Source organism: Molossus molossus, unplaced genomic scaffold, assembly GCF_014108415.1.
Source record: "Molossus molossus isolate mMolMol1 unplaced genomic scaffold, mMolMol1.p scaffold_m16_p_6, whole genome shotgun sequence".
Lineage (NCBI taxonomy): Eukaryota > Metazoa > Chordata > Mammalia > Chiroptera > Molossidae > Molossus > Molossus molossus.
The window spans coordinates 12,433,429-12,446,552 of record NW_023425399.1 but is presented as its reverse complement, the minus strand read 5'-3'; positions in this window follow the sequence as shown (position 1 = coordinate 12,446,552).

Sequence of the window (13,124 nt, the reverse complement as noted above, 5' to 3'; positions counted from 1 at the left end):
TCTTCAGGGCTTCTCTCCAGCCGTGAAGCCAGCAGGCAGCAAACACAAGCGGTGGATTTTGACTTTCATGCCCTTCTCACCTCAAGGACTGGACCCCATGTTCTGATTACCCTCCTGCATCCTTCCGTCTCTGAGACTTCCCATTCCTGTCCTGTCCCCCTCTCTTCCTCTCTGGATTCCTGCCTGCTCTGTGCTCCATTCTCAATCCCTTTAAAGTCTAAGGTTTTAGAACCTTGTGACAGCCACACTACCTCCACTATTCCAGGGTCGCACTGTGACCCCTGTGCAATGTAATGTCCCCCTGGATCCTTTCGCCAGCTCAGTCAGATTTCTCAGGCACTTGAATTTTATCTCCAAAAGAAATACAAATGTATTTTAAAATTTCATGCCAACAATCACATCTGTAATGTTTCCTTAATCATTGTGGGGTTTGAGCTGCTGGATCCAGCCATGCCTGAAGCCATGAATTCCTATTTGTTTTTTAGTTACATGACTCAATAAATTCTCTTTATTACTTAAACTAGTTGGAGTTGGGTTCCTATCGCTTGAACTAAAAGAGTCCCAAAAAATATAACTGTACACAGTGATGTAATTACCTGTCCATTCTTGGCTTTTATGTTGGGCTTTGCACCCTGGAAGTTGAGTGGGTCTGTGGTTCGTTCCTATGTTCCTGAAGCCCAGCACAGGACCCAGTACATGGTAGGTATTTACTACATGCCTGCTGAATGGTGACTGAGGCCCGGGTTCCAGCCTTGACTCTGCCTCTAGTTTGTAACCTTGAGCATCTGATTCTCCCTTCCGAGCCCAGGTTCCTACTCTGCACAGTGGAGATGATCCTCTTTGCCCTGCCCTGCTTGAGAGCTGTGGTGAGGGCCAGATGAGCCCCAGCTTAGGAAAGTACTTGGCCAACGCTCAAGTTCCGCATGCACAGGAACTATAATTATATTTTCAAGGGTGTACATTTTGTCCTAATGTCATCAGCCACCCCCCAACAGACTGTGGGTTCTTGGGGGCACAAGCAGACAGCATGTTGGAACAGCAGAAAGACCTGAGAAGAGTCGCTTCAGCTGCCCAGCACTGCCTCCATGCACCACCGGACTGCGTCTGATGAACTGAGCCAGATGATGGGTCCCTGGTGGCCCGCACCTGCCTCCTGCTAGAACTCAGTAAGACAAGGGGTCTGGGTGTCTCCTTAAATTTGAGTCATTGCAAATGGCGTGATAATGGGGCAGAGGCTGGATGATTGCTCTCTAAACTATCTCCTTTCTCCTGGGCACCCAGAGAGAGACCACATCTCTCAGCCAGGTGACTGAGGTCTGGCCAGGGGACATGACTCCAGATCTGGACCATCAACACCCCTCACAACCCTCTGTATTCACTCTCTGCCCTCATCCACTGGTCCCCTGCAGAGGGCCCCATGGGGGACTCCAAGGTTTTCCAACATGATTCTTAACTTTTCTTTCTCGCTCTCTCTTTTTTTAAAAAATATGTTTATTATTGATATTAGAGAGAGAGGAAGGGAGAGAGAGAAAGAGAAACATGGGTCGGCCGCCTCCTGCACGCCCCCCACTAGGGACTGAGCCCGAAACCCGGATATGTGCCCTGCCCGGGAATTGAACCGGTGACCTTTCATGCATGGGACAATGCTCAACCAACTTTCAAGTCTCAGGAATCCCTGAAATCCATCCACAGATCCCTTGGGGATCTGTTTTCTCTGGGATAAGAATCTCTGCTTTAGGGCATGACAAAGCCACGAGAAAGAAGGAGCCTGGGTCCTTAGGTGACCACACAGAGCAGAGGCCCCTCCAACACTTCCTCAAACCAGAGGAAAAGACTATAGTAAGTCCTCACCTAACATCGTGGGTAGGTTCTTGGAAACTTCCAATTTAAGCGAGATGACAAAACCAATTAGACCGCAAGTTCATGGACAGAAACAGGAGTTAAGTTCCTACAGCATATTTCGGGTCACAAAAACCTCACCAAACACTTCTGCTGTTAAACATTGAAATAGATGTGAGCTAAACATACCTTTAAGAAACACGAGTCAGCCCTGGCCGGTTTGGCTCAGCGGTTAGAGCGTCGGCCTGCGGTCCAGAGAGTCCCGGGTTCGGTTCCCGCTAAGGGCATGTACCTCGGTTGCAGTTTGTCCCCGGCCCTGGTTGGTTGTGTGGGTGGCGACCACTCGATGTGTCCCTTTCACATCGATGTTTCTCTCTCTCTCTGTTCCTCTCTCTCCCTCCAACTCTACCTGAACAAAAAAAAGGAAAAATGTCCTTGGTGAGGATGATTTAAAAAAAAAAAAAAAGAAACACGTGTCAAAACAAGAAACATCGTTATTTTCTAACCTGCTTCCTCCAGGTCAGGGTCCTGGTGGCCGGAGCCTGTCCCAGCAGCCTGTCCCAGCACCCTGGACAGGACGCATTTCCACCGCAGGGCGCACTCACATGCACCTAGGCTCACTCAGACCCGCACGTCGTAGACACTAATTCACCTCTGTGCGCATCCTCCGCATCCTCCGGAGAACCCACAGACTTGGGAGCGCGTGCGCCCTAGACCGGAATCAATTTTTTTCCTCTCTCATCAACATTACAACGAAAAGACATTGAACAAACGAGGTATTTGAGAACCTGCTGTCTTTTGTTCTAGGAGCATGAAACTCTGGGGCCAGGTCTGATTGCTCGCTCCAGGTGGGTGATCTTAAGCAAGCCACCTAACCTCTCTGAACCTCGACATCCTCATTTTAAAAACGCAGACAATGAATCCGTCTCGCAGGGCAGTCATGAGGATTAAAGGGATAATAGCTCTAAATGCTTGCAAACTCTCTGGAGTGTATAGCTGAGATCTTCAGACGTGGGTCAGGGACCTGAGACTGAAATAAGGGCGACCCGGTAAAATCTCACCAAGGTAAGTGGACTCCCTCTGTACCGCTGCCCTTCACTCTGAACTCACGACCTTCCTCATGAGAGGGGTTACAAACTCCTTCTTTTATAAAATGAGGATGATTATAAATAGCGCTTGCGGATTTTTCCCCTTGTCCTTACTTTGCAAACAGAGCTGGCAATCCTATTTGAATTCACAAATATTTTATGAGATGTGGTGGTTTTATGAAGACCAAGAAGTATGAGAATCGCTGCTTTATACCACCACAAAAATAGCCATCCTCAGGCTGGCTCCAAACTAATAAAGCTTAGAGAGGATTTCATTCCAGACCTGGCATGAGTTTGAAAGATACTTAACATGCACTGAGGGTTTTACTGAGACCCAAACGGATCGAAACACTTCCCATGTGTAGCTGGTTTACTGAATAATGAGTTTGGTGAAGGACATGCCCAGATGGGCTTCGTATTTCTCCAGCCATTGCCTTTGGACACGGTCAGGCAAGTCTCCTCTTGCCCAGGCCTCTCAGTCCAGTTGGAAGAGGGAATCATGTTCTGTTCAACATTTCCTCTAAATCGGCGGTTCTCAACCTTCCTAATGCCGCAACCCTTAATACAGTTCCTCGTGTTGTGATGACCCCCAACCATAAAATTATTTTTGTTGCTACTTCGTAACTGTAATTTTGCTACTGTTATGAATCGCCATCGGAAATATGTTTTCCAATGGTCTTAGACGACCCCTGTGAAAGGGTCGTTTGACCCCCAAAGGGTCGCCACCCCCAGGTTGAGAACCACTGCTCTAAATCAAGCTTGGCCCTTCACCTCACGAATGCATTGTTATTTAATTTAGCAAACTGGTAAATAGCCTAACGAGGGGAAGCTTATGATGCCTTGCATCTTACAGATACGAAGGCCCAGAGAGGTGAGGTAGCTTACCCAAGGTCACACAGCTAATAAGTTATAGACACAGGATTCTGAACCAGGCTGTCTGGCTCCAGGAATCTGCCCTTAATCTCTGCATGACAGTCTTCTAGGGCACTGAGAGCAGCGAAGGTCCTCCCCATCCCCCACACCTTCTAAGTTCTAGCTTTTCCTGTTTACCAGGACAGGGGACAAAAATGTAGCTGGTGTGTTTTCAAGTCCTCTCGGAAAGATGGATTCCTTCTGTGTGGCAAGTGTCCGAAGGCTAGCTTTCCCGGGCCACGAGTAGCTGGTTCAGGAGTCCCTGATTGGTCTCCTGGCTGTTGAGGGGCATCTGGGACTCCCTGACTCCATCCCCAGAAGTACGGTTCACAGTCTCTTTCTGTTGTGTCCTCTTTCCTGGAAAGCAAAAGGATCATCTCTTTGGGGCAGGGGGCCGAGCAGATGGCCTGGCACCCACATGGCCCAGGAAAAGCTCACCCAAATGGTGGGTGCGCAGATACCCCGCCCTCCATCTCTCTGAGCACTTTCTCCCCACACCAAGGGCACCGACGCACGCCTGCAAGCCCGCCCGACAAGCAGAGCATCAGCTGCCACTCACCAGGAACCCCAATTCTCTACAAGTGTCAGAACAGGGGGAGTACCCTTTGTTCTTCCCCCAAGAGAGCAGAAAAGGTATATCATTTCTCCCTATTCTAGAAAATCATTCTCAAATTCTAGCCTTCTGATTATGGAGGCTGAGGGGTGGGGACAGGTAAGGTATGACATCCCCAAGAGAGTCCTACAGGTGTGCCTGTGGCCTTCTGGAATCTGTGGGTATTCAGCACCTTGTGTCCTTGCTTTAAGTGAAAATATGAGACAAAGGGAAAGTCCCATTTAAGTCTGTTACTCGTATGTCCTCTTAGTTTAATCCTCACAACAGTCCTATTAGGTAAATGCATTCACAAGGGTAATGGTAGCTGCTATAACAAGCCCCAGAATTCAGAGGCCTGACACAATAGACATTTATTTCTTACCCACATGGTATTCCAAGGCAGGTGTCCCGGCTGGAGGTGGCAGTCCTTCCTGTAGCGAGCCAGGTGACCTACATGTTGCAGCTCCACCATCCCCTCGGGCCTCGGGCGTCCTGCGTCTCCATTGCAGACTGATAGGGAAACACCTGCTTCCTAAAGGCCCCACCTGGAAGAGACACTCACCACTCCCACTCTCTTTTTATGGGTGGAGACTAGTCCTCCTAGGACGCAAAGGAGGCTGGGAATGTAGTCTCTGACGGGACAGGTGTCTTCCAGAGATAACTCCACGGTACAATCTGTGTAATCGATTCTCCGGGCTAAGCGGCGCTCCCCATTCCACCTGAATTGCCCACTCCCGCCACAGACATAACGGATGCTCCCCACCGGCAGGCCACTCTGGCATCCTGGCCCCCTTCGGCACCCTCCCCCTGAACGGTGTTATGGGCTGAAAGCTGAAAGTTTGTACCCCTTCAAAATGTACATGTTGAAATCCTCACCCCCAAGGTGGTGGTATTAGAACGTGCAGCTTTGGGGAGGTGGTTCGGCCATGAGGGTGGAGCCCTAATGAATGAAATGAGGTGCCTTTATAGGGCGAGGTATGAGAGAGTTGCTCCCTCTCTCTGTTTTCTGCCATGTGACCTGCAGATGTGAAGCCAGCTGCCTGTGAACCAGGGAGAGGGCTGTCACCAGGAACCTGACCATGCTGGCACCTAGATCTCAGACCTCCAGCCTCCGGAACTATGAGAATTAACATGTGTCGTGTAAGCCACCCGGTCTATGGTATTCTGTCATCACAGCCCCCGCTAAGACAAAGGGCACATTTGCCAAGAGTCTGCTGGGTTTCTTCCCACCCAGATTGTACCAGCCACATTTATTATCCTGATGTAATTTTATTACAGGCCATAAGCTGATGAAATATGAGTGCAAAAGGGAGGAGATTTGTTTTTGTGGAAACTCAATAAAGATGAGTTGCTAAGAAGTATTGTCAAATTAGGCATGAAAGAGACAACGACAAATGATCTGGAAACAATTACCGTGAGAATCTAGGGGGATTCTGCACTCAGACGGCTACACCAGTGTCTTCAAATCCGTATTCCACTTAAAAGAACCCCAACCGGAAATCAGGAGATAGATTCTGGTTGTAGTCTCTGTCAGGGGGGCAGTGTGAAAAGTCAATTAGCTTCACACTCAAAGAACACATGTTCAAGCTGCATGTCATTCACGTTGACTCCCTGCTTCTTTCATTAACTGACTAACCCCTGGTCCAGTTAAGCTGGACCCGTAGGCTTCTACGGGATTATTACCTCATTTTATAGGTAAATAAACTGAGGCCCAGGCTAGCAGCAGGTAAGGGGGGAGCCACAATTCAAAAGCAGCCAGTCTGATGGCAAAGACCACTCTTTTTTGTTATTATTATTATTTTGTAATCCTCACCCGAAGAGATGTTTATTGATTTTTAGATAGGGAGAGAGAGAAAAAACATCAATATCAGAGAGAAACATTCATTGGTCACCTCCTGTACATGCCCCAACCTGGAATCGAACCCACAACCTAGGTATGTGCTCTGATCGGGAATCAAACCCACTGCAACCTTTTTGGTGTACAGATGACACTCCAACCAAATGAGCCACCCGGCCAGGGTGCAAAGTCCACTCAATGCCAGCCGTGTCCAGTGGAACTTTCCGTGACGATGGAGCGGCCCCATTGCGGCCACTGATGCGTGAGCACTTGGAATCCATCTGGGGGACTGCATAACTGATTTAAAACTTAATTTAATTCAAGTTAATTTAAATATAAATGGCCACCTGCGGCTAGTTGCTACCAAACCAGCCGGCAGCTCTGGGCTACACTAATGTTAGCACGTGCCTTGCTCAGTGTCTCCGGTGCTTGTATTTCTGTTCTTTGACCCTTTGCAGCCATGACGTCTTCAGAAATGCAAACTCCCAGCTCCCTGAATGGAGAGATTCAGACTGCTCTTGATCCAATCCATGATGTTGCCCGGAGAAGGGGACCGGCTGGTCAGCAATGGCTGAGCTCCAGTTGCCAGATGCCAGCACGCTGCTAAGCTGCTGGGGTCAGGGAAGTGTGGCCCTAGGAGCCAGAGCTCGGCAACAGGACAGGACCGCTCCCTCCCCCCTGACAGTGTGACTTCAAGCCAATCATCACAACCCTTTGAACCTTGGCTTCCTCCTCTGCGGAGTGGGATTAAAAGTGCCCTGCTCTATGCTGGCCCAGCTGGTGTGGCTCAGCGGATTGCGGGTCGTCCCGTGGACTGAGAGGTCCCGGTTTGGTTCCCTGTCAGGGCACATGCCTGGGTTGTGGGCTCAATCCCCAGCAGGAGGCGTGCAGGAGTGGCCGATTGATGTTTCTCACATCGATATTTCTCTCTCTCTCCCCCTTCCTATCTCTCTGAAAAGTCAATAAAAACATATTTTTTAAAAAGTGCCTGGTGCTGTGAGGGCTACATCATGTGAGGCCTGCTGAGCACCTAGCTCGCTGCTTGATCAGTCACATCTTACTCAGTGACTGTCCTTCAGATGCACCCCAACCCTCAGCGTCTCCCTCCCGCTCAGACCAAAGGAGCAGCAGGAAAAGAAGCGGGGGCAAAAATTCCCAATCATAAATAAGAGTAGAGAGATTTTTTTTAATCCTCACCTGAAGATATTTTTCCATTGATTTTCAGATAGAGTGGGAGGGAGAATGGGAGGGAGGGGGGAGAGAGAGAGAGCGAGAACGAGAGAGACACACACAGAGAAACATTGACGTGAGAGAGACACATTGACTGGTTGCCTCCTGCACGACCCTGACCAGGGCTGGGGACCAAACCACATCCGAGGTACATGCCCTTGACCATGCCCTTGACCGGAATCAAAACTGCAACTCTATGGTCCGCAGTGAGGAGTGAGTTATACTCCAACTGCTGAGCCAAACCTGCCAGGGCTAAAGAGAATGTTTTAATAACCCTCCCATACTCCTATCACTTAGGTTTTGAAATTATTAACCAGAGTAAAGGTTTCAATATCTCCATTAACCCAATGATATCCATCCTGAGCAGGCTAAAGAACAAACTCTCAGGGGGTTCCAACTAAATGGCCACAAACACATGTCAGGAATTTTCTGAGCATCCCTGGCTGGTCCCAACAGTCAGAGACAGGGTCATCCTCACACGATTGTCATTTGTCCCCCAAATAATATCCTCATCATCCTGAGAACAATGGGGCCCCGCCACGCTGAGCATGGCTATGGTGTTTCCCTGACGGTACCCCAGGTTCCATCCCTCTGGGTGCCCCAAACCACATGGCTTGTCTTCCAGCGCCTGGAAGATTCTGGGAGACCCCAAAATCCTACCAATAACATTCTTTAAGTTAGCACAGGGCACCTTTTAATTTCTTGCCACATCCCTACACGATACTCAGGCTGCCAAAAGGCCACAGCTGCCATCTCCAAGGAGCTGGTACCTATTGTTCCCTGAGGTCAAGACAATCGGTACTTTTAGGAGAGAGACTTTATTGGGGAAAACTGCCCAGCCCTCTGGTCAGGGTCATGCGGGAGGCAACCAATCAATGTGTCTCTTTCACATCGATGTTTCTGTCTCACCCCCTCCCTCCCTTCCACTCTATCTAAAAACCAACGGGAAAATATCCTCGGGTGAGGATTAACAACAACCACAAGAAATCAATGCCTAAGATTCCAGTGAGTCCTGGCCTGTGTGGTTCAACTGGTTGGAGCGTCATCCCGTACACCAAAAGGTGACGGGTTTGACTCCCAGTCAGGGCACATACCCAGGTTGCGGGTTCGATCCCCAGTTGGGGCCCGGGTGGGAGGCAGCTGATGGATGTTTCTCACCCTACCTTCATTTTTATAAACTAAACAACAACAACAAACAGATTCCAGTGCGCCTGGGGAATAAGTAGTGTGGAAAAGGAAACGGAGAAATTGCTGGGCAGGGCGGCATGCTGACATTCACTGACACCGACTCCGTGGCGAGCGCTCCACGCACTTCCGTCCAGTCCTCACAGGAACACTGTTGGGCAGATATTTTTACCCCAGTGTCACAGACGAGGAAACTGAGACGCAGAAAGGTGAAACCACTCACCGAGATAGCACTGAGGTCTGGCTCACTGAGCCACTGCTTCCGTGTGCCACCTCAGATGACAGTCCTCTCTCTCTGAGCCTGTTTCCTCTCCCCGATGTGGGGACGGCAAAGCCTGCCCGGCTCACGCAGCTTCCAGAAGGATGCAGACTCGCAGGGAGGCAAAGTGCTTTAAAGGCGCCCAGGGCCCAGCTGGGGACTGGGGTCACCTGTCCCCTTGTCCTCAAAGCCAACAACCTTGGAGCTGGGCAAGAAGATCCAAGGCCTCGTGGAAAGGGCACGGGTGTGCCTCCGGCATGCACGCCAGAGGAAAATCACTAGGTCCTCTCAGGTTCCCGAAGGAGGAAGAAGGGGAGGAGGCAGAGGGAGGGGGAGCTGCAGGGGTGCCTTGGGGTGTTGCTGTTTTTGGTGCCTGCACAGCTGATGGTTTTCCAAGCTGAGAAACACACATACACAAACTCCAACCTCCTCTGGCTTAAAATAGAGCCACTGCACTGAAAATGCCAAGCACAGGCAGAGTCACCTGCCTGCCAGGGCCAGACAGCTCCCCCATGGCCCCAATAATACCATCCCCGGAGGGCACATTTGACAAAGCACCTCTCAGCTGCGTGTCACAAGGTCCCCACAACCGTGTGTGTGTGGTGGCGGGGTTGGAGGGGGCGGGAGGCCAGCCAGCACTCCTCAGTCCCATCTTAGAGATGGGGAAAGTGAGGTCCAGAGAGGGACCAGGAAGGTGATAAAGCCAGCGGCATCTTGCTTGAGGGGGCTGTGTATGGGAAGGATCGTGACTGTGGTGGCCAGACAGCCGAACTCAGGGCTGTCTGGCCACCACAGTCACGATCCTTCCCATACACAGCCCCCTCGAGCAAGATGCCGCTGGCTTTCTTGCTGTGAGGACTCGGCAAGCGGGGCCTCTTCTCCCCTGTGCCTCTGCTTGCTGAGCTGGGAAGTGGGGGCTCCAGTACGTCTGCAGAGGCCGTGCACACACAGGTGTCACTGTTGTAGCTTTGCCCCTGCTTCTGGAAAAGAATTCTTGCCATCTGCAGCAGACATTGTAAAATGGGTGTGGGGAGGGAGTGACTACTTGCTACCAGGCACCTGGAATGTGCTAACTATATATATACTTTAAGGCATTATATATATTTTATTTAACAGAAATTTAGTTACTCCAAACAATGAAAAGAAAAAAGAAATTATTTTATTCAAACCTACAACTTAAATTGATCAAATGAAATCTCTGCAAGCTCATATTCTTTCCTTTTTTTTTAAATCCTCACCCGAGGACATTTTTGCATTTATCTTCAGATAGAGCGGGGGGGGGGGGCGGGGAGAGAGAGAAGAGAGAGAAGCATCAATGTGAGAGAGACACATCGACTGGTTGCCACCCACACGACCCCAACCAGGGCTGGGGACAAACTGCAACCGAGGTTCGTGCCCTTAGCGGGAACTAAACCTGGGTCTCTCTGGTCCACAGGCCGATGCTCTAACTGCTGAGCCAAACCAGCCAGGGCTCATATTCTTTATTTAAAAAAATTTAAATGTTGATTAACAATGAGAACAAAACATTTATTCACGTCAAATTTACCACTCAGAAATAACTATTACAATTCTGGCTTTCCCACCAGAAGATCAAGAAAGTTATATTAATGAAGTCAACAAGCTGGTTGAGAAAAATAAGACCTCTGGAGTTTGATTGTTTTTATTGGTGAAAATCCTGGAACATGGCATCAAAACCTTCTGACTTCATAAACCGTTTCTGGTAAAATGTGATTCACTTCAAAAAAGTGATTACAACATTCCACTGGATAAACATTTACCAAATTATTTTAAATGAAGAAAGAAACAAGAGTATATATATATTCAGTCTAGGTATTTTTTAACTTCAATAGTCAAGTCTGTCTTTGTCCACTAAGGCAAAACACATAGGGTTTCAATTTTTTTTTATCCTCACCCGAGGACATTTTTCCATTTTTTATTCAGATAGAGAGGGAGGGAGAGAGAGGAAGAGAGAGAATGAGAGAAACATCGATGTGAAAGGGACACATTGAGTGGCTGCCACCCGCATGACCAACCAGGGCCAGAGACAAACTGCAACTGAGGTACGTGCCCTTAGCAGGAACCGAACCCGGGTCTCTCTGGACTTCAGGCCTACACTCCAACCGCTGAGCCAAACCGGCCAAGGCGGGTTTCAATTTTTAAAAATTAACAAGATGTCATTTGCACACAGAACACAAGCCACCACTAGACCTATAACACAGGTTTAATCAACAATAGCTAGTATTCAATAAAATGTGACTAACAATATTTTATATAATCCTTGACATGGTCCTATGAATTAGGCATCATTATCACCCCATTTCTCAGATGGGAAAACCAAGGCACAAAAATTGGAAGTGCTCTATCCGCAGACACCTACCTAGAAAGTGGAGGAGCTGGAATTTGAACCCAGGCCTCGCTGACTCCCAGCGATATTCATGATCAGGACCTCAATAACTGTCCCCGGTGTAGGCCTGGTCCTTCTCCTAAGAACAAGCCTTCCCCACCCCCACACTGTCCCAACAAGCTCTTCTCAAGTCCTTCTGGGGCGGTAGGTCCCTGGTGCCCCAGCCACCCCCATCTGAGACTGTAGCCCAGGTTTTGGCTCCTCTGAAGTCTGGAAAAGAATCAGAAAATCAAACTTGCTGATGCCATTGCTAAAAATAAGGCTGAGGTAGCAGTGCCAGCTCCCAGCTTCTGGGCCACTGGGCTGCAGTCCAGCTTCTAGGGGACACAGAGGTCCAGGCCCCTTGCCCCTAAGCACTGGGCCCCAATTCTGCCCAAGAACAGAGTCGGGGCAGGTTCTGGGGCCCAGGCTCTGCTCAGGTGTGATATTGGTGATAGTGGCTAATACTTCTAGACAAGTCCTCGGGGCTGGATGCTGCTCAGAGCCTCACATCTACGGGCTCATTTCATTCTCACAACCACCGTAGCAGTTCTGTTGCTGCTGTGACGGATTATCACAAACTTAGATTAAACGACATCAATGTATTATCCTCCAGTTCTGTAGGGTGGTCACCCCAGGTCACATTGGGCTAAAATCAAGTAGGACTGCGGTCCTTTCTGGCGGCTCTAGAAAGAAGGGATCCTTCCCTTTTCCAGATTCTAAAAGTTGTCTGCTCTCCTTGGCTCATGCCTCCTTCCTCAGTCTTCAAAGCTGAGTCCTTCTCATTTTGCATCTCTCTGGTTCTCCCTCTTCTGCCTTCTTCCAGTTATAAGGACCCTTGTGATTACATTAGGTCCACACAGATAATCTAGGACCATCTCCTAGCTCAAGGTCAGCTGTTTAGAAACCTTAATTCCATCTGCAACCTTAATTCGCCTTCGAGATGTAACCTAACATATTCGCAAGTCCCAAGGACTGGACATGAGCATCTTTAAGGGGAGGTCATTATTCTGCTGACCACAGCACCTATACCCCATTTTACTGGTGGAGAAACTGAGGCATCCAATTTCAAACAGCGAGCAAACAACAGAAGTGGGATATGAACCCAGGCAGTCGAGGTGCACCATCCACGCTCAGGCTCTACATGCTGTGGTTGCTCCTTTGTCCACAGTCACTGGTGTGTTCTTTGTGTCAGGTGCTGTGGACGCAGAGGTGACCAAGATAGATCCCTGTCTTCAGAGGGGACACAGATATGGAATGCAAGAATCACAATGCAGTGCGAGGGATGCAAAATGGCAGGAGGCAGAGGCCACTGGCAGCAGGAGGGCCCCCTGGGGAGGGCTCCAGAAGGGAGATGTCCAAGTAAACTGAGAGCAGGAGGATGAGTAGGGTGTGAGGCAGCCGCACCTACAGCACAAGGAGACTGTGATGATTAAATGCATTAATCCTTGTAAAGTGATTCAACCGGTGTCTGGCCCCTGGCAGGCATTCAATAAATGCTGGCTGTTGCGTGGATGGGGAGAGGACAATTCCAAGCAGAGTAAGAGCTTAGTGCAGAGGATGCTTCGGAGAGAGAAGCTGGATCAGTAATGGGAAACAGGTGACACATGCCAAAGCTGCAGCTGAGACCAGGAGATGCAGGTGCTCCAGTCAGCTGCAGGAGAGGTTGCCAGGTGCTCTGCCCAGAATCCCTAAGAAGACCCACCCATACTCTGAAATGAATGTCACTTTTGTGCTGGGGGGCTGGAGTGGATTCTTTGGAAAGTGAGTTAGGTCAATGGAAGGCTTCACAAGCACCC